We start from the raw sequence: 22,880 nt of genomic DNA, 5'->3' as shown, positions 1-22,880 counted from the left end.
ATGTTAATACAAATGAACAATAATTTATTTCCAAAACATGGTGTAAACAAACAAAAAAGGGAGAATATTAAGAATGAGCAGTAATTCAGAATAGTCATGGGGGAAAAATACATCTTCAAAAATGCAAAATGTAATATGAATGAAGTGAATAGTAATGGGAAGGAGAGAAAATATTTAAGAGATCTGTTTAAACTCAGTTTCTCTTCCATTGTAATTTGCATCAGTTTATTTGCTTTCAAATTCTTATATTGAATAGTTTGCAAACTCTGTATTAAAGACTAAAACACAGCTAAACATCACTGACAACAAAAGGAGTGGGGCTGGTAATGCTGTTGAGGAAATGGATTTGACATTTTTAAATGGGATAAAATGCAAAATTCCCTCTCTGAATTTAGGCTTATTTGAGCTTAACGGAGGCTTGACATACTTCAGGGAGTAAAAGGGGGGTGGTTAGAACTAGTTTCATATATTTTGTGAAAAGAAAAATAAAGTAATACAAAAATTGAAGACGTAAATACCATTCTTTGTAATGCACCAGTGATTATTTCCTAAGTTGGATAAATAACTTTACACTGAATCCACTACAAGATGCTTTTTGACATAGTATCAATTTTCAGTTTGTTTTTTTCAAGTCTAATTAGATTCATACTTTTCTATGCAATTTCTGTTAGAACAATTGAGACGTTTCTAGGCTCTAACATGTTTGTTAGTAGAGTGCAATTAAATCTATTGGTTATCTTTTGTTTTACTTGCAACAATGCTTTTACATCAGGTGATACCATATCAGTATGTGATCAATGATGATTTTCATTTCTGCAGTTATTAACTAATATTTGGGGAAAATTTTCCATGTACATGATTGTTTCATTCTATTTTATATTTTTGCTATGTGAGGAGGAGTTTTAAAAGTTCTTTCCACTCAGTAGCTGAAAATATTAGATGGAGAAAGGATAAAGGAACTACTAATTGTGCTGGGAGGAGAGAGATGTATGGGACACTGAAATGATGGAGAGGCTGATGAAGACACCAGTTTTCTGTCCTTTAGAGCAGGATGAATGTTGAATCCATTTTCTAACTAGGGGTCATCAGAGAGGAGACTGTTTTTGGAGGAAGCTCATGCGATCCATGTTTTATTCATTTTGTGCTTGATTTCCTGTAGAGACATCCAATAGCAACATCAAAGAGGCAATTTTTTGGCACAAATTCAGTACAGAGCTATTTGAACTTGAAGATCACTGGCATATATGTGGTGACCGGATTGTGGTTGAAATTGCCTAGACAGAGAACATATGGAAGATGAGGATCTAGAAGGAAGCTGCAAGAAACCCTACATTTCACGGCCAATTGGAAGAGAAGAACTTGCAGAGCGCATAGAAAAGAAGCAGGGTAAGTCACACATGGGGAAACTGGGGAGACTGTGATGTCATAGAAACAAGAAAGGAGTGCCTCCTCCCATATTGTGAATCTTCCTATAAATAAAGAGTGGGCTTGGGAGCATACAAAGGATTGTGCACTGGGGCAATTGTCTGATTTCAGCTTTCTCACAATTTAGGGTTTGCTAGCTTCATACTAATTTTAACAGCTCTATGTAAAACCAGTACATCACTGTCACTTTCTTGCATTTTATTCATCCTAATGCATCAATGGTTTTAGTCTCCAACTATAAAGAGCCAGGACCCTATTTTAAAATACAATTTCCTTATATTCTATAAAAGAAATAATTACAGAGCAATCACCAGCAGGAATGGTTGAGTCCTTTCTAGTAAAGAATTAAAAAGGAACTACAAAACTAAAAACTTTTACTGTTAATGTATCATTAATCTCAGTTCCATTTCCTTCTCCAAGGGGAGGCTTATTAGGGGAAGGGTTAATGACACTGACCTCAGACACCTGCAGTTATGTCCATTCTATCTAATCACTTGACCAGTAAAAAGTGTGAGTAGTAATATCATGCATTCATGGATTCTAGGCTTATTGGACCTTCAGTGCTATTTTGGCCTCATAAATGTTCTGTTACTAATATCTGCTAAGTGTTAAGGGATTTTATTCAGAGTCAGTGATGACATCTGAGAAACTACTCATCACATGTGAATTCTCAGAACTCAGGTGACTATATCATGATGGGAGATCATTTCAGATATTGCATCAGGTAACAGAAAGAATAAAAGCGTACTTTTTAAAAGCCATCTGGTGTATTATTTCGAATTGTATTGTGAAGCCAGTTGTATTGGAAAGTGTTGCCTTGAACTTCCCTTTTAAATGATAGTACATTGAAATTGCTCTTCATTATGCACTCCCATCAGTTGCCATCCCCAGGGAATAGATTAACCCTAAAATGTGAATCTAATTCTTTCTTAACACTTTCTAAGCAAATGTTTAAATTCTATCAACGTTTAATTTATTTTTGAATTTTATTTACTTTTTTATACAGCAGGTTCTTATCTATTTTATGCATATTATTGTATACATGTCCATCACAATCTCCCAATTCATCCCACCTCCACCACGCCCCACCCCACCCTGACCTTTCCCCCCTTGGTGTCCATATGTTTCTTCTCTACATCTGTGTCTCTATTTCTGCCCTGAAAACCACTTCATCTATACCATTTTCCTAGATTCCACATATATGCGATAACATATGATATTTGTTTTTCTCTTTCTGATTTATTTCACTCTGTATGACAGTCTCTAGGTCCATCCACGTCTCTACAAATGACCCAGTTTCGTTCCTTTTTATGGCTGAGTAATATTCCATTCTGTATATATACCACATCTTCTTTATCCATTCGTCTGTCGATGGGCATTTAGGTTGCTTCCATGACCTGGCTATTGTAAATAGAGCTGCAATGAACATTGGGGTGCATGTGTCCTTTTGAATTATGGTTATCACTGGGTATATGCCCAGGAATGGGATTCCTGGATCATATGGTAATTCTATTTTTAGTTTTATAAGGAACCTCCACACTGTTCTCCATAGTGGCTGTATCAATTTACATTCCCACCAACAGTGCAAGAGGGTTCCCTTTTCTCCACACCCTCTCCAGCATTTATTGTTTATAGATTTTCTGATGAATCCCATTCTGACAGGTGTGAGGTGATACCTCATTGTAGTTTTGATTTACATTTCTCTAATAATTAGTGATGTTGAGCAGCTTTTCATGTGCTTCTTGGCCATCTGTATGTTTCCTTAGGAGAAATGTCTGTTTAGGTCTTCTGCCCATTTTTGGATTGGGTTGTTTGTTTCTTTAATATTGAGCTGCATGAGCTGTTTATATATTTTGGAGATTAATCCTTTGTCCATTGCTTCATTTGCAAATATTTTCTCCCATTCTGAGGATTGTCTTTTTGTCTTGTTTGTAGTTTCCTTTCCTGTGCAAAAACTTTTAAGTATCATTAGGTCCCATTTGTTTATTTTTGTTTTTATTTCCATTACTCTAGGTGGTGGATCAAAAAAGATCTTACTGCGATTTATGTCAAAGAGTGTTCTGCCTAAGTTTTCCTCTATGACTTTTATAGTGTCTGTTCTTACATTTAGGTCTTTAATGCATTTTGAGTTTATTTTTGTATATGGTGTTAATTTCATTCTTTTACATGTAGCTGTTCAGTTTTCCCAGCACCACTTATTGAATAGACTGTCTTTTCTCCATTGTATATCCTTGCCTCCTTTATCATAGACTAGGTGACCATAGGTGCATAGGTTTATCTCTGGGTTTTCTATCCTATTCCATTGATCTATATTTCTATTTTTGTGTCAGTACCATATTGTCTTGGTTACAGTAGCTTTGTAGGATAGTCTGAAGTCAGGAAATCTGACTATTTCAGCTTGGTCTTTTTCCCTCAAGATTGCTTTGGCTATTTGGGGTCTTTTGTGTCTCCATACAAATTTTAAGATATTTTATTCTAGTTCTGTAAAAAATACCATTGGTAATTTGATAGGGATTGCATTGAATCGGTAGATTACTTTGGGTAGTAGAGTCATTTTCACAATATTGATACCTCCAATCCAAGAACATGGTATATGTCTCCATCTGTTTGTATCCTCTTTGATTTCTTTTATCAGTGTCTTATCATTACCTGAGTACAGGTCTTTTACCACCTTAGGAAGGCTTATTCCTATGTATTTTATTTTTTTGTTGCAATGGTGAATGGGATTGTTTCCTTAATTTCTCTTTATGATCTTTCATTGTTAGTGTATAGGAATGCAAGGGATTTCTGTGCATTAATTTTGTATCCTGCCTTTACCAAACTCATTGATTACTCTAGTAGTTTTCTTGTAGCATCTTTAGGATTCTCTGTGTAGAGTATCATGTCATCTGCAAATAGTCACAGTTTTACTTCTTCTTTTGCAATTTGTTTTCCTTTTATTTCTTTTTCTTCTCTGATTTCTGTGTCTAGGACTTCCAAAACTATGCTGAATAATTGTGGCAAGAGTGGACATCCTTGTCTAGTTCCTGACCTTAGAGGAAATACTTTCAGTTTTTCACAATTGAGAATGATGTTTGCTGTGGGTTTGTCGTATATGGCCTTTATTATGTTGAGGTAGGTTCCTTCTATGCTCACTTTCTGGAGAGTTTTTATCATAAATGGGTGTTGAATTTTGTCAAAAGCTTTTTCTGTATCTATTGAGATGATCATATGGTTTTTCTTCTTCAATTTGATAATATGGTGTATCACATTGATTTGCATATATTGAAGCATCCTTGCATCCCTGGGATAAATCCCACTTGATCATGGTGTATGATCCTTTTATTGTGATGTTGGATTCTGTTTGCTAGTATTTTGTTGAGGATTTTTGCATCTATATTGACCAGTGATATCCGTCTGTAATTTTCTTTTTTTGTAGTATCTTTTTCTGGTTTTGGTATCAGGGTGATGGTAGCCTCATAGAATGAGTTTGGGAGTGTTCCTTCCTCTGCAATTTTTGGAACAGTTTGAGAAGGATTGGTGTTAACTCTTCTCTAAATGTTTGATAGAATTCACCTCCATGTGTTTGTGTTTTTCACGTTTTTTTCCCCTGTCATTTATTGCTAATCTCAGTGCTCTGGTTGGAAAAGACACTTGATATGATTTCAATTTTCTTAAATTTACCAGGGCTTGATTTGTGACCCAAGATGTGGTCTTCCTACAGAATGTTCCGTGTGCACTTGAGAAGAAAGTGTAATCTGCTGATATTGGATAGAATGTCCTATAAATATCAATTAAATCTATCTGGTCTGTTGTGTCATTTAAAGCTCGTGTTTCCTAATTAATTTTCTGTCTGGATGACCTGTCCATTAGTGTAAGTGAGGTGTTAAAGTGCCCCACTATTTTTGTGTTACTGTTGATTTCCTCTTTTACAGCTGTTAGCAGTTGCCTTATGTATTGAGGTGCTCCTATGTTAGGTGCATATATATTTATAATTGTTATATCTTCTTCTTGGATTGATCCCTTGATCATTATGTAGTGTCCTTCCTTATCTCTTGTAGCATTCTTTATTTTAAACTCTATTTTATCTGATATGAGTATTGCTACTCCAGCTTTCTTTGGATTTCCATTTGCATGGAATATCTTCTTCCATCCCCTCACTTTCATTCTGTATGTACCTCTAGGTCTGACGTGGGTCTCTTGAAGAGAGCATATATATGGGTCTTGTTTTTGTATTCATTCAGCGAGCCTGTGTCTTTTGGTTGGAGCACTTAATCCATTCACATTTAAGGTAACTATCGATATGTATGTTCCTATTACCATTTTCTTAATTGTTTTGGGTTTGTTTTTGTAGGTCCTTTTCTTCTCTTTTGTTTCCCACTTAGAGAAGTTCCTTTAGCATTTGTTGAGGAGCAGGTTTGTTGGTGCTGAATTCTGTTAGCTTTTGCTTGTCTGTAATGCTTTTGATTTCTCCATCAAATCTGAATTAGATCCTTGCCGGGTAGAGTAATCTTGGTTGTAGGTTCTCCCTTTCATCACTTAAATATATCGTGCCACTCCCTTCTTGCTTGTAGAGTTTCTGCTGAGAAATCAGTTGTTAACCTTATGGGAGTTCCCTTGTATGTTATTTGTCCTTTTTCCTTGTTGCTTTTAATAATTTTTCTTTGTCTTTAATTTTTGTCAATTTGATTACTATGTGTCTCGGTGTGTTTCTCCTTGGGCTTATCCTGCCTGGGACTCTGCGTTTCCTGGATTTGGGTGGCTATTTCCTTTCCCATTTTACAGAAGTTTTTGACTATAGTCTCTTCAAATATTTTCTCGGGCCTTTCTCTCTCTCTTCTTCTTCTGGGACTCCTATAATGCGAATGCTGGTGTGTTTAATGTTATCCCAGAGGTCTCTTAGTCTGTCTTCATTTCTTTTCATTCTTTTTTTCTTTATTCTGTTCCACGGCAGTAAATTCCACCATTCTGTCTTCCAGGTCCCTTATCCGTTCTTCTGCCTCAGTTATTCTGCTATTGATTCCTTCTAGTGTATTTTTCATTTCAGTTATTGTATTGTTCATGTCTGTTTGTTTGTTCTTTAATTCTTCTAGGTGTTTGTTCTTTAATTCTTCTAGGTGTTTGTTCTTTAATTCTTCTAGGTGTTTGTTAAACATTTCTTGCATCTTCTCGATCTTTGCCTCCATTCTTTTTCCGAGGTCCTGCATTATCTTCACTATCATTACTCTGAATTTTTTTTCTGGCAGGTTGCCTCTCTCCACTTCATTTAGTTGTTTCTCTGGGGTTTTACCTTGTTCCTTCATCTGACACATAGTCCTCTGCCTTTTCATCTTGTCTATCTTTCTGTGAATGCGGTTTTTTTTCACAGCCTGTAGGATTGTAGTTCTTCTTGCTTCTGCTGTCTGCCCTCTGGTGGATGAGGCTATCTAAGAGGCTTGTGCAAGCTTCCTGTTGGGAGGGACTGGTGGTGGGTAGAGCTGGGTGTTGCTCTGTGGACAGAGCTCAGTAAAACTTTAATCCACTTGTCTGCTGATTGGTGAGGCTGTGTTCCCTCCCTGTTGGTTTGGCCTGAGGCGACCCAGCACTGGAGCCTACAGCAGGCCCATTTGTGGGGCTAATGGCGGACTCCTGGAGGGCTCACACCAAGGAGTACTTTCCAGAACTTCTGCTGCCAGTGTCCTTATCCCCATGGTGAGCCACAGCCACAGCCAGCCTCTGCAGGAGACCCTCCAACACTAGCAGGTTGGTGTGGCTCAGTCTCCTATGGGGTCACTGCTCCTTCCCCTGGGTCCCGATGCGCACACTACTTTGTGTGTGCCCTCCAAGAGTGTAATTTCTTTTTCCTCTAGACCTGTTGAAGTCCTGCAATCAAATCCCGCTAGCCTTCAAAGTCTGATTCTCTGGGAATTCCTCCTCCTGTTGCTGGACCCCCCAGGTTGGGAAGCCTGACGTGGGGCTCAGAACCTTCCCTTCAGTGTGTGGACTTCTGTGGTATAAGTGTTCTGCAGTTTGTGAGTCTCCCACCCAGCGGTTATGGGATTTGATTTTATTGTGATTGCGCCCCTCCTACCGTCTCATTTTGGCTTCTCCTTTGTCTTTGGATGTAGGCTATCTTTTTTGGTGAGTTCCAGTGCCTTTCTTTCAATGGTTGTTCAGCAGTTAGTTGTGATTCCTGTGCTCTCGCAAGAGGGAGTGAGCAAGCTGACATTCTGACCAGGTCGTATTCCAATTCCAGATAGTTTCCCATTGATCAGGATGAATCTAAATGCCTGCGCATATCATACAGACTCTCCTTGATATCATTTTACGCCTATTGTCCAGCTTGGTATCCAATGTATTTCTCTCCATTCCAGCTACACAGCGATTTGCTATTCTCTGAACCTGCCATATTAGTTTATGCTTCTATTCCTTTGGATTCGCCCCTTTACATAATTGGAGTACTGTTTCCTCCTTCTGTGTATGTCAAGTTCCCACAAATATTCTAACCCTCTCTCAAGTCCTACTGACTCCTATCATCCTTCCTCCAAGTTCCCACTTCACTCTAATTGAGATTGTCTTTCTCTACTTCACTGTAAGAAACTTAGAAAGTGGTCAGTTTTACTGTTTTTACATTAAATGGTAATAATCAAAACAGTATCAAATATGGGTTACATATTTTGTTATAATGTGAAGGTAAGGAACAAGTAGAAATTGATGTACAGAGTATGAATTTTTCTGACAGAAATAAAATGGCAATAAGCGAATATGCTAGAAATAATATACTCATAGTGGGCAGTAAAGTTTTCAGCATTCGTGAAAGTTATGAGTTTAGAAAGAATAAAGTTGGCAGGTAGTGAACTGAAATATAAAGATGAGATGTTTTAAAATTACCCAGTGGTCTACTAAAGAAAATGTTTTAATAGAAATTTGAAATTCAGAGTTATGTTTGGAAGAAGACACGTTCTGTTTTTAAATGTAAATGATTTATGGTTTTCATGGTCATATGCAGCTCTTCTAAAACAGAAATTCATATTTTCAAAATTAAAATTGGCAATCAAATTTAAATGTGAAGAAGCAGAAAAGTTAACAAAATAATACAAAAGTGTTATGATTTCTTGTTTTCAGTCTCCAAATTATCCACTAGATTTTAATCCATATAAATTAAGTAGAAAATATGTTACAATATTTTTATGTAGCATTTCCAATACTTTTAATGTTATCTCATTATAAAGAAATATTTCTGAAGTCTTATTTGAAATATTAATAGTGATTTTAAATGATGAAAAATTTTCAAATAATGGAGTATTTCGTTGGCACCATAGTGACACCGAAGACACAGTGTGAGGCAATTAAAATACATGACTACATCCAAAATTTAGTTACCTATAGTCTTCAGGAAATAAAACCAAACAGTTTTGGAAGACACTGTGAAAGACTTTCATATAACAGTTATACAAATGTCTTTAATTACATACTAGTAAAGGAATTAATTGAAATGAACTATGTAAGAACTTTCCAGGAAAAGGCCAATCACAATCTGGATGTAACAGTAGCTAAACAAGAAATTTGCCACCTGCAAGGTAACAAACTCTGTGTGAGGAGGTGTGGCCTATGCATTCTAGTGGGCACCTAGCTGACTCATTTGTATTTAACTTCTCAGGGACACTTGGCACTTTCTGCTTTGTAACTCAGCAGATTTGGAGGATTTTCTTATTTACCTTAGAGCTTGAAGAGCAACTTAAGATTCGTCCTGTTTTTACTGCTTGAACAGTTAGTTCCCAGGTAAGACTGACACATAATTTTCACAACTTCCTCTCTCTTTTTACATTTCTAATCCAACTTTAATTCAATAACATCTAGCATTGTGGAATTCTCAGTGAATTTGTAAAGTCTCGTACATGTGGATAATTTAGTTTTGCCTCTCAACGTGTTCTGAAAAACCCTCAGAGACATATAATTTTATATTTATTTAAAACCCCTTTCAGAACGTTCTGTTAAAAAATAAAGTTAAAAAGCAACTGACAGAGCAATTAGTAAGTTACTGGAATATCATTGGTTAAAAAGTTTAACTGCATAAATAACAATATTAATTTTACTGAAATACACACTGTACCCTTCAACTGTGCTGGGTAAAGGTTTTTGTTTTATTGATAACTCTAGGGTTCTGCTAGCTTTCCAACTAGGAGAAAAGATTTAGAAACCCAAATGTCAAAATAAAGTTTGAAATAAGAAAAGTTTCACTGCCTAATTAGTAGATTTTGGAGACAAAGCTAGCAGGTAATTGATACTTCTTAATGCCTGTTTTGAGCCAGCCTCTATGTTGGCTGCCTTTTTGTCTCGTATCCTTCTCAGAAATGTGAGGAGCTGTTCTGTTCTCCATACTATATGTTGGTAAATTGATGGGCACAAAGGTTAAAACATTTGCACATGGTGCTAAAAATCGTATGGCACAGAAAGTCTCAAATACTGTTCTAGATGATCCTAAAGTCCACAGATCTTTCACATTGTTACAAAATATAATTTTGATGATTAAGTACTTAATCCAAAAAATTTTCCCGTTAAAATAATTTTTCCCAGAGCAACAGATGTAAAATCAATCAGAATAACTTAAATAATGTGAAACGCTTCATATAAACTAGTTGTGAAGTTGCGATACTGTTATTTTTTTAATAGACTTTATTTTTTAGAGAAGTTTTAAGTTCACAGCAAAATTGAGCAGAAAGTATGCAGATTTCTCATGTACCTCCTGCCCCCGCACGTGTATAATCTTTGCCAGTATGAACATCCCCTGCCAGCATGGCACATGTATTACAGGTGATGAACCTACATTGACACATCATAATCACCCAAGCCCATAGTTTACATTACACTTCACTCTTGGTGTTGAACATTCTATGGGTTTGGAAAAACATACAATGACATGTACCCATCCTTATAGTAGTATACCGAATAGTTTCATTGTACCATCTATTCATTCCTCCCGCTTATCCCTGGCAACCACTGATCTTTTTATTGTCTCCATAGTTTTGTGTTTTCCAGAATGCCATATAGAAATAATTATACTATATATAGCCTTTTCAGATTGGCTTCTTTCACTTAGCAATATGCATTTGAGTTTCCTCTATGCCTTTACCTGGCTTGATAGCTCATTTCTCTTTAGTGCTGAATGATATTCTATTATCTGCATATACTACAGTTTATTTATCCAGTCACAGACTGGAGGACATTTTGGTTGCTTCTAAGATTTGGCAATTATGAATAAAGCTGCTATAAACATCCGTGTGCAGGTTTTTCTGTGGATATATTTTCAACTCCTTTGGTAAATATGAAAGAGATGTTTATGGATATTATGCTGTGGATATGTGTAGTTTTGTAAAAACTTGACAAACTGTCTTCCAACATGGCTATACAATTTTGCATTCCAAGCGGCAGTGAATAAGGATTCCTGTTGCTCCATTTCAATACCAGCAATCGCTGTTGTCAGTATTCTGGAATTTGGCCTTTCTGATAGATGTTCAGCAGTATTTCACTGTTTTAATTTGCAATTCCTTAATGACATGTAATATGGAGCATCCTTTCATATGCTTATTTGCCCTCTGTGTATCTTCAGTAAAGTGTCAGTTAAGGTCTTTTGCTCATTTTTTAATTGGATTGTTTTCTTAATGGTTGAATTTTAAGAGTTCCTTGTACAATATATACTTGGATAAAAGTACTTTATCAAAGGTATCTTTTGCAAATATTTCCTCTCTGTCTGTGCCTTGGTTGTTCATTTTCTTGATAATGAGTGACATATGAGAATGTATTCCTTTCCTTTCCCCACCTCAGTTCCCGTATCAGTATAGATGACTTTTCTGTTTAATTCAAGGTTGATATTTTAGCATGATATTGGAATATAATCCAAGGAGATAAAAAATTAATCCTATTCACAGTTGAGTCCCAGTACATCCTGTCAATTCTTCTGGCTTCTCAGTACATCAAATATTGTGCTACCAAACATTCTGCCGTTTCATATTGTATCATTGGGGTATTGAGTTCCCAAATAACTTTACACTATATAAAATAAAGAACTTAACATGAAATAAATTGAGCTGCCTCTAAGATGAAAAAAGAAGATGGAAAGAAAAAGACGTGTCAAGAAAGACAGTCTAAGAAGAAGAAAAAAATATGCCATTTTATTATGAAGCAACAACAGAAAACACTAATTTCCTTCCTATCAAAATTAAAGTCTTTGGACTTCCCTGGTGGCACAGTGGTTAAGAATCCACCTGCCAATGCAGGGGACATGGGTTCGATCCCTGGTCCGGGAAGATCCCACATGCTGCGGAGCAGCTAAGCCTGTGCACTGCAACTACTGAGCCTGAGCTCTAGAGCCCACAAGCCACAACTACTGAAGCCTGTGAGCCACAGCTACTGAGCCCGCGTGCCACAACTACTGAAGCCTGTGTGCCTAGAGCCTGTGCTCCACAACAAGAGAAGCCACCTCAATGAGAAGCCCACGCACCACAACGAAGAGTAGCCCCCACTCGCCGCAACTAGAGAAAGCCCGCGTGCAGCAATGAAGACCCAACGCAACTGAAAATAAATAAAATAAAATAAAAATTAAAGTCTTTGTTATCTAAATTTCCTTCAGGGCTTGCGGGTGGTATGGGTGATTGCTTATACAGGCATACCTCAGAGATATTATGGGTTTGGTTCCAGACCACTGCAATAAAGCAAAATATCACAATAAAGAGAGCCACAGGTATTTTTTGGTTTGCCGGTACATATAAAAGTTATGTTTACACTATAATGTAGTCTAATTAAATGTGCAATAGCATTAGGTCTAAATAAACATAGCTTAATTTTAAAATACTTTATAGCTAAAAAATGCTAAACATCATCTAAGCCTTCAGAGAGTCTTAATTTTTTGTTGGTGGCGGGTCTTGCCATGATGTAGATGGCTGCTGACTGATCAGGGTAATGGTTGCTGAAGGGTGGGGCATTTGTGGCAATTTCCTTAAAAAACACGACGATGAATTTGCAACATCTGTTGACTCTTCCTTTCACAAAAGGTTTCTCAGTAGCCGGCAATGCTGTTTGATAGCATTTCACCCACAGTAGAACTCCTTTCAAAATTGCAGTCAGTCCTCTCAAAACCTTCTGACGCTTTCTCAACTAAGTTTACGGAAAATTCTAAATCCTTTGTTGTTATTTCAGTAATCTCCACAGCATCTTCAGGAGTAAATTTCGTCTCAGGAAACCACTTTCTTTGCTCATCCATAAGAAGCAACTCCTCATCCGTTCAAGTTTTACCATGAGATGGCAGCAATTCAGTCACATCTTCAGGCTCTATTTCTAATCCTAGTTCTCTGGCTATTTCCACCACATTTGCAGTTACTTCCTCCACTCCAGGCTTGAACCCCTCAAGAACTGAACCCCTCAATCCATGCGGCTTGGAATCAACTTCTTCCAAACTCCTGTGTATGTTAACATTTTGACCTCTTCCCGTGAATCACAAATGTTCTTAATGGCGTCTAGAATGGTGAACCCTTTCCAGGTTTTCCATTGAATTTGTCCAAATCCATCAGAATAATCACTACCTTTGGCAGCTATAGCCTTAGAAAATGCATTTCTTCAATAATAAGCCTTGAAAGTCAAAATTACTCCTCGATCCATGGGCTGCCGAATGGGTGTTGTGTTAGCAGGCATGACAACAACATTCATCTCATTGTGCATCGCCATCAGAGCTCTTGGGTGTCCAGGTGCACTGTCAGTGAGCAGTAATATTTTGAAAGGAACCTTTTGGTCTGAGTAGTAGGTCTAAACAGTGGGCCTAAAATATTCAGTAAACCATATTGTAAAAAGATGTGCTGTTATCCATGCTTTGTTGTTCCATTTATAGAGCACAGGCAGGATAGCTTTAGCATAATTCTTAAGGGCCCTAGGATTTTCAAATGGGCATTGGCTTCAACTTTTAGTCACCAGCTGCATTAGCCCCTAACAAGAGAGTCAGCCTGTCCTTTGAAGCTTTGAAGCTTGGTGTTGACTTCCACTTTCTAGCTATGAAAGGCCGAGATGTCATCTTCTTCCGATAGAAGGCTGTTTTATTTAAATTGAAAATCTGGGGTTTAGTGTGGCCGCCTTCATTATTTATCTGAGTTAGATCTTCTGGGTAACTTGGAGAAGCTTCTACATCACCACTTGCTGCTTCGCCTTGTATAATACTTCGATTTTACAAAGTTGGCTTCTTTCCTTCAACCTGATGAACCAACCTCTGCTGGCTTCACACTTTTTTTCTGCAGCTTCCTCACCTCTCTCAGCCTTCATAAAACTGAGGAGACTTAGTGCCTTGCCCTGGATTAGGCTTTGGCTTAAGGGAATGTTGTGTTTGGTCTGATGTATCCAGACCACTCAAACTTTCCCCATATCAGTGATAAGGCTGTTTCGCTTTCTAATGATGCATGTGTTCACTGGAGCAGCAGTTTTGATTGTCTTCAAGAACGTTTCCTTTGCACTCACAACTTGGCTAACTGTTTGGCATGAGAGGCTTAGCTTTCTCCTACCTTGGTTTTTGACATGCCTCCCTCAGTAAGCTTAACCATTTCTAGCTTTTGATTTAAAGTGAGAGACATGCAACACTTCCTCTTACTTCAACACTTAGAGGCCGATGTATGTTTGCTAATTGGCCTGAGTTCAAATTGGTGTGTCTCAGGGAATAGGGAGGTCTGAGGAAAAGGAGAGAGAAAGGGGAAAAAGTCGGTTGGTGGAACAGTCTGAACACATACAACATTTACCGATTACGTTTGCCATCTACGTTGGGCACAGTTCCTCATGCCCCCAATTACAATAGTAACATCAGAAATCACTGATCACATATCACCATGGCAAATATAATGAAAAAGTTTGAAATATTGCAAGAATTAACAAAATGTGACACATAGAGATGAAGTGAGTAAATACTGTTGGAAAAATAGTGCGATACACTTGTTGAGTCAAGGTTGCCACAAACCTTCAATTTAAAAAAACAACAACAAAAAAACCCCACCACAATACTGATGAAGTGAAATAAAGGGAAGCACAATAAAATAAGGTAGGCCTGTATGATCTGAGTATGTTCATCCTGTCAGCTAACATGATGCCAATGAGGAACATGTCAGGGACTGCTCCAAAGTTGGTCCATTGCTACTTAACCAGGTATAGACTTACCCCCAAATGAGGTTTCCTAATTCATGGTGAAATATCACTTTCATGAAAAAATTTTCAAAAGGAAACACTCTTGTATAATAATAATTAAAAAAAAACCAGCTAAATGTTTTCTATAGGAATAGGATAACAATCTCTATTGGAAGATGCCTGCCAGTGGTAGATCTTGAACAATGCTCTTATAGAAATCCCAGCATCTATTTCTTTCTAATTTGGCATTTAAAAGAGCTAAGATTACAACCAAATTGAACAAAATGCAAAACTTATTTAAAAAAAAAAAGGTGTCCAAAATCCCATAGTATTAATTTAATTCCAATGATGCACATACGTCTAACGTTAAGCCCCTCTGATATTTTGCTTTTATCTGCAATAAATGTATTAGTAGATTTAACAAATTTCCTCATTTTTCCCTTGAGCCTATCATATATCATAATGCAAAGTAATAAATTAAAGTCAAATAATATCAAGTCTAATGCAGAATATTTAAAATTTGTAACATATAATGAGAAACATCAGAAATAGAGTCACTAAGTATAGTAGTAATATTTTAATTGTAAGAAAATATATATAACATAAAATTTACCATTTTAACCATTTTTAAGTGTACAGATCAGTGGCATTAAGTGCATTCACACTGTTGTACAACCTTCACCAACATCCAGGGCTAATATTTATACTCATGTAACAGAAAAACTCTGGTAAGAATTTTGGTAGTATCATGAAATTTGGCTCAATGCAAAATAATCTTATTTCTCTTATAAAATAACTCACTCATATTAGGAATATGTATCCTACTATGGGACTGTTTAAGTACATTAATTGTCTTTATTACATTTGTGGAAAGAACATTGGTCTTACAATTAGAAAAGTTAGTACATAGATATAATTCTACCATGTATGAGGAGGTGCTTAATCTTGGGCATATTGAGAACAGATTAAGAAAAATGAGGGATCCAAATGTGTCTCATTACTAACCACTATCCAACTCAATCTCACATCTGCAGCTAAACCACACTGTCCTATCGCTCACGTTCGAATGCACCCTCTTTTACTTAGCATTTACATTTAGACAAAAACTTAAGGCAAGCTAAGCAATTAAGCAAAAACCAAAACAAATATAAAAAAAAAATTGTGCCTATTCTACTGTCATACTTATGCACCATGATTTATTTTGTGTTACTTAAATAAAACATGTTAGACAGGAAATTATTTATTTATACTAAATCCTACAGTGCTAAGTTGTATTGTAGAAATGAATACCTTCACCTCATTTTAGAATATTTGTCTTTAAATCAAGCAAATGTGTAACCCCTAGGAATCATCCAGAGAACAAGCAATTTAACTATAAATTGGTTCAACTTTGATTGAAAATATTAATCAAACTCTCCAAATACTATAAAATTAAGATGCAATTAGATGCCTGGTTTAGCATGTGAATGCTGTTGAATATGTTTATTTCAGTGTTTTGTGAAGGATGATAATGACATATCTTTAAGCTTCTATGAAATTAATTGAAGATAATAAATAAAGGAATGATGTTATTTTTCTTTATAACTCCTGTTTATTAATCAAGCTTCATTCCTTTTATCACTAGCATTTGTCACTTTCCTAAGGCTTTCAAAATAAGTTAATAAATAAATTTATATTCCATATTTACTGTATAAATATCCTATCACTTACTTATATATTCAAATTAGATTCTCCTCTACATTTATAAATATTTAGTGTTAATTGTAATAGGTAATTTTTTATTATGAAAAAAATACATATTCCCTCAACTGTAGGCATATTTACTGAATGTCTTTTATTTATTACAAAGCCATGGGTTAATTTCCGGGCTTAATAGTGCATAACAATAGTGGTGTTAGAATTCTGAATATGAAATCTTTTAAATATATATTCTTTATGCAGAAATTTGTTATAAAAAGAATATTAAAATGTTCCTTCCTAAAATTAACAATTTGTATTGTACAGTGTGATCTCTGAATTTTACGATAAGCAAGTAGATCAGTTTATTGTACTTCCTTATATCTTATAATTAGCAATTACATTTATTGACAATATATTATCTATATGCACTTTAATAATTGTACTGTATAAGTTCCTTAATTTCTTCCTCACAAATTCCTTTGGAGGTAGACATTTATAACCGTCTCCATTTTACAGATGAGGAAATTTAGACACAGAGAACTTAAGTAATTGAGCTTAAATCCCAAAGAGAATGAGCACTGCAGATTAAATTTAGATCTAACCTGACTGATAAACCTATGAATGTGGTAAACTGGTGTGAATAGATGAGAAATATCTGTCCTCAATGAGTTTGTGATCTTGTTGAAGAGCTAAAGAATACACAAGAACAGCAAAATAAACATAGATATATAGCAGTCAACTCATGTTCTGAAAGCATTAATATTATTGGCTCTGCTAGTTGAAGAGGCCATGGAAAAGCTGGAAATCAGCCCATCCTTGATAACTGTCTATGATTTGGACAGAAGATAGCATAATCAAAGTATTGAAAGTTGGAGGAAAGTAGCTAAAATCATGCATTAAAAAAACCCAAATGAGCATTTATTCATTAGATGGTGAAGACACAAACCTCAAGAGAAGGGCCTTTATTCATCGAGCACTGGAAGGACAAGGACTTAAATCTCCATAGATTTTCCAAGTTGATTGGTTCCATTTAAAAAATGTTGATAGAGGATTCAGTTAAGATGGCAGAGTAGAAGGATGTGTGCTCAATCCCTCTTGTGAGAGCACTGGAATCACAACTAACTGCTGAACAACCATTGAAAGGAAAACACTGGAGCTCACGAAAAAAGTACCCCACATCGAAAGACAAAGGAGAAGCTGCAGTGAGACAGTAGGAAGGGCCCAATCACAATAAAATCAAAGCCCATAACCACTGGGTGGGTGACTCACAAACTGGAGAACACTTATAACACAGAAGTCCACCCACTGGAGTGAAGGTTCTGAGCCCCACGTCAGGCTTCCAAAGCTGAGGGTCTGGCAATGGGAGGAGGAATTCCTAGAGAATCAGACTTTGAAGGCTAGTGGGATTGACTGCAGGTCTTTGACAGGTCTGGAGGAAACAGAGACTCCATTCTTGAAGGGCACACACGAAGTAGTGTGCACATCAGGACCCAGGGGGAAAGAGCAGTGACCCTATAGGAGACTGAGGCAGACCTACCTGCTGGTGTTCAAGGGTCTCCTGTGGAGGCAGGGGGCAACTGTGGCTCACCATGGGGACAAGGACACTGGCAGCAGAAGTTCTGTGAAGTACTCCTTGGCGTGAGCCCTCCCAGAGTCCGCCATTAGCCCCACCAAAGGGCCTGTAGGCTCCAGTGCTGGGTCGCCTCAGGCGAAACAACCAACAGGGCACCCAGCCCCGCCCATTAGCAGACAGCTGGATTAAAGTTTTCCTGAGCTCTGCCCACAGAGCAACACCCAGCTCTATCCATCACCAGTCCCTCCCATCAGGAAGCTTTCACAAGCCTCTTAGATGGCCTCATCCACCAGAGGGCAGACAGCAGAAGCAAGAAGAATTACAATCCTGTGGCCTGTGGAATGAAAACCACATTCACAGAAAGATAGACAAGATGAAAAGGCAGAGGGATATGTATCAGATGAAGGAACAAGATAAAACCCCAGAAAAACAACTAAATGAAATGGAGATAGGCAACCTTCCAGAAAGAGAATTCAGAATAATTATAGTGAAGATGATCCAGGACCTCAGAAAAAGAATGGAGGCAAAGATTGAGAAGATGCAGGAAATGTTTAACAAACACCTAGAAGAATTAAAGAACAAACATCTAGAAGAATTAAAGAGCAAACAAACAGACATGAACAATACACTAACTGAAATGAAAACTACACTAGAAGGAATCAATAGCAGAATAACTGAGGCAGAAGAACGGATAAGGGACCTGGAAGACAAAATGGTGGAATTCACTGCCGTGGAACAGAATAAAGAAAAAAAGAATGAAAAGAAGTGAAGACAGACTAAGAGACCTCTGGGACAACATTGAACACACCAGCATTCGCATTATAGGAGTCTCAGAAGGAGAAGAGAGAGAGAAAGGCCCCGAGAAGATATTTGAAGATATTATAGTCAAAAACTATAAAATGGGAAAGGAAATAGCCACCCAAGTCCAGGAAGTGCTGAAAGTCTCAGGCAGAATAAACCCAAGGAGAAACACACCAGGACACATAGTAATCAAACTGACAAAAATTAAAGACAGGGGCTTCCCTGGTGGCGCAGTGGTTGAGAGTCTGCCTGTCGATGCAGGGGACATGGGTTCGTGCCCCGGTCCGGGAGGATCCCACATGCCGTGGAGCGGCTGGGTCCGTGAGCCATGGCCGCTGAGCCTGCACGTCCAGAGCACAGTGAGAGTCCCGCATACCGCAAATAAGTAAATAAATAAATAAAAACTTAAAGGAAAATTATTAAAAGCAACAAGAGAAAAATGACAAATAACATACAAGGGAACTCCCATAAGGTTAACAGCTGATTTTCTGAGCAGAAACTCTACAAGCAAGAAGGGAGTGGCATGATATATTTAAAGTGATGAAATGGAAGAGCCTACAACCAAGATTATTCTACCCGGCAAAGATCTCATTCAGATTTCACGGAGAAGTCAAAAGTTTTACAGCCAAGCAAAAGCTAAAAGAATTCAGCACCAACAAACCTGCTCAACAAATGCTAAAGGAACTTCTCTAAGTGGGAAACACAAGAGAAGAAAAGGACCTACAAAAACAAACCCGTAACAATTAAGAAAATGGTAATAGGAACATACATATTGATAGTTACCTTAAATGTGAATGGATTAAGTGCTCCAACCAAAAGACACAGGCTCGCTGAATGAATACAAAAACAAGAGCCATATATATGCTCTCTTCAAGAGACCCACTTCAGACCTAGGGACACATACAGACTGAGAGTGAGGGGATGGAAAAAGATATTCCATGCAAATGGAAATCCAAAGAAAGCTGGAGTAGCAATACTTAGATAAAATAGAGTTTAAAATAAAGAATGCTACAAGAGACAAAGAAGGACACTACATAATGATCAAGGGGTCAGACCAAGAAGAAGATATAACAATTATAAATATATATGCACCCAACATAGGAGCAGCCCAATACATAAGGCAACTGCTAACAGCTATAAAAGAGGAAATCAACAGTAACACAATAATGGTGGGTCAATTTAACACCTCACTTACACCAATGTACAGATCATCCAGACAAAAAATTAATTAGGAAACACAAGCTTTAAGTGACACAATAGACCAGATAGATTTAATTGATATTTATAGGACATTCCATCCAAAAACAGCAGGTTACACTTTCTTCTCAAGTGCACATGGAACATTCTCTAGGAAAGATCACATCTTGGGTCATAAATCAAGCCTTGGTAAATTTAAGAAAATTGAAATCATGTCAAGCATCTTTTCTGACCACAGCAGTATAAGATTAGCAATAAATGACAAGGGGAGAAAACGTGAAAAACACAAACACATGGAGGCTAAACAATACGTTAGTAAACAACCAAGAGATCACTGAAGAAATCAAAGAGGCTTTCAAAAAATGCCTATGAACAAATGACAACTAAAACATGATGATCCAAAACCTATGGGATGCAGCAAATGCAGTTCTAATAGGGAAGTGTATAGTTATACAAGCCTACCTTAAGAAACAAGAAAAATCTCAAGTAAACAATCTAACCTTACACCTAAAGAAACTAGAGAAAGAACAAACAAAATCCAAAGTTAGCAGAAGGAAAGAAATCATAAGGATGAGAGCAGAAATGAATGAAATAGAAACAAAGAAAACAATAGCAAATATCAATAAAACTAAAGCTGCTTCTTTAAGAAGACAAACAAAATTGATAAACCTTTAGCCAGACCAATCAAGAAAAAAAGGGAGAGGACCAAATCAATAAAATCAGAAATGAAAAAGGAGAAGTTACAGTGGATACTGCAGAAATACAAAGCATCATAAGAGACTACTATGAGCAACTCTATGCCAATAAAATGAACAACCTGGAAGAAATGGACAAATTCTTAGAATGGTATAACCTTCCAAAACTGAACCAGTAAGAAATAGAAAATATGAACAGACCAATCACAAGTAATGAAATTGAAATGGTGAATAAACATCTTCCAAGAAACAGAAGTCCAGGACTACATGGCTTCACAGGTGAATTCTATCAACCATTTAGAGAAGAGTTAGCACCCATCCTTGTCAAACTCTTCCAAAAAATTGCAGACGAAGGAACACTCCCAAACTCATTCTACGAGGCTACCATCACCCTGATACCAAAACCAAACAAAGATACTACAAAAAAAGAAAATTACAGACCAAATCACTGATGAATATAGATGCAAAAATGCTCAACAAAATACCAGCAAACAGAATCCAACAATGCAATAAAAGGATCATACACCATGATCAAGTGGGATTTATCCCAGGGATGCAAGGATGCTTCAATATATGCAAATCAAGCAATGTGATACTATATTAACAAATAGAAGAATAAAAACCATATGATCATCTCAATAGATGCAGAAAAAGCTGTTGACAAAATTCAACACCCATTTATAATAAAAACTCTCCAGAAAGTGTGTCTAGAGGGAATCTACCTCAACATAATAAAGGCCATATACAACAAACCCACATCAAACCTCATTCTCAATGGTGAAAAACTGAAAGCATTTCCTGTAAGATCAGGAATAAGATAAGGATGTCCACTCTTGCCACTATTATTCAGCACAGTTTTGGAAGTCCTAGACACAGCAATCAGAGAAGAAAAAGAAATAAATGGAATACAAATTGGAAAAGAAGAAGTAAAACTGTCACTTTCAGATGGCATGATACTATACATAGAAAATCCTAAAGATGCCACCAGAAAACTACTAGAGCTAAACAATGAATTTGGTAAAGTTGCAGGATACAAAATTAATGCACATGGGCTTCCCTGGTGGCACGGTGGTTGAGAGTCCACCTGCCGATGCAGAGGACATGGGTTTACGCCCCGGTCTGGGAAGATTCCCACATGCTACGGAGTGGCTGGACCCACGAGCCATGGCCTCTGAACCTTTGCGTCCGGAGCCTGTGCTCCACAACGGGATAGGCCACAACAGTGAGAGGCCCGTGTACAGGAAAAAAAAAAAAAATTAATGCACAGAAATCTCTTGCATTCCTATACACTAACAATGAAAGATCAGAAAGAGAAATTAAGGAAACAATCCCATTCACCATTGCAACAAAAAGAATAAAATACCTAGGAATAAACCTACCTAAGGAGGAAAAAGACCTGTACTCGGGAAACTATAAGACACTGATGAAAGAAATCAAAGATGACACAAACAGATGGAGAGATACACCATGTTCTTGGTTTGGAAGAATGAATATTGTGAAAATGACTCTACTACCCAAAGCAATCTACCAATTCAATGCAATCCCTATCAAATTACCAATGGCATTTTTTACAGAACTAGAACAAAAAATCTTAAAATTTGTATGGAGACACAAAAGACCCCAAATAGCCAAAGCAATCTTGAGGGAAAAACACGAAGCTGGAGGAATCAGACTCCCTGACTTTAGACTATCCTACAAAGCTACTGTAACCAAGACAATATGGTTCTGACCAAAAACAGAAATACAGATCAATGGAACAGGATAGAAATCCCACAGATAAATCCATGCATCTATGGTCATCTAATCTATGGCAAAGGAGGCAAGGATAAACAATGGAGAAAAGACAGTCTCTTCAATAAGTGGTGCTGGGAAAACTGGACAGCTACATGTAAATGAATGAAATTAGAATACTCCGTAACACCGTACACAAAAATAAACTCAAAATGGATTAAATACCTGAATGTAAGACTGGACACTGTAAAACTCTTAGAGGAAAACATTGGCAGAACACTCTTTGACATAAATTGCAGCAAGATCTTTTTTGACCCACCTCCTAGAGTAATGGAAATAAAAACAAAAATAAACAAATGGGACCTAATGATACTTAAAAGCTTTTGCACAGCAATGGAAATTATAAACAAGATGAAAAGACAACCCTCAGAATGAGAGAAAATATTTGCAAACAAATCAACAAAGGGTTAATCTCCAAAATATACAAGAAGCACATGCAGCTCAATATCAAAAAAACAAACAACCCAATCCAAAAATGGGCAGAAGACCTAAATAGACATATCTCCAAAGAAGATATACAGATTGCCAACAAACACACGAAAGGTTGCTCAGCATCACTAATTATTTCAGAAATGCAAATCAAAACTACAATGCGGTATCACCTCACA

General features: G+C 37.0%; 1 long non-coding RNA gene across 1 annotated transcript in view; it reads left to right on the top strand.

The window, feature by feature from the left end:
- The window catches only part of LOC137216091 (uncharacterized), a 207,966-nt gene that overhangs the window by 152,751 nt on the left and 32,335 nt on the right, over positions 1 to 22,880 (top strand). The window contains exons 4-5 of the long non-coding RNA XR_010939589.1: positions 1,160 to 1,386; positions 9,044 to 9,165. This is a non-coding gene — a long non-coding RNA (uncharacterized lncRNA). The remainder of the gene's footprint in view (positions 1 to 1,159; positions 1,387 to 9,043; positions 9,166 to 22,880) is intronic.

The sequence above is a fragment of the Pseudorca crassidens genome, chromosome 21 (genome assembly GCF_039906515.1).
Source record: "Pseudorca crassidens isolate mPseCra1 chromosome 21, mPseCra1.hap1, whole genome shotgun sequence".
Classification (NCBI taxonomy): domain Eukaryota; kingdom Metazoa; phylum Chordata; class Mammalia; order Artiodactyla; family Delphinidae; genus Pseudorca; species Pseudorca crassidens.
Note: the sequence above shows the minus strand (reverse complement) of the source record. Positions and strands in the feature narration are given on the sequence as shown.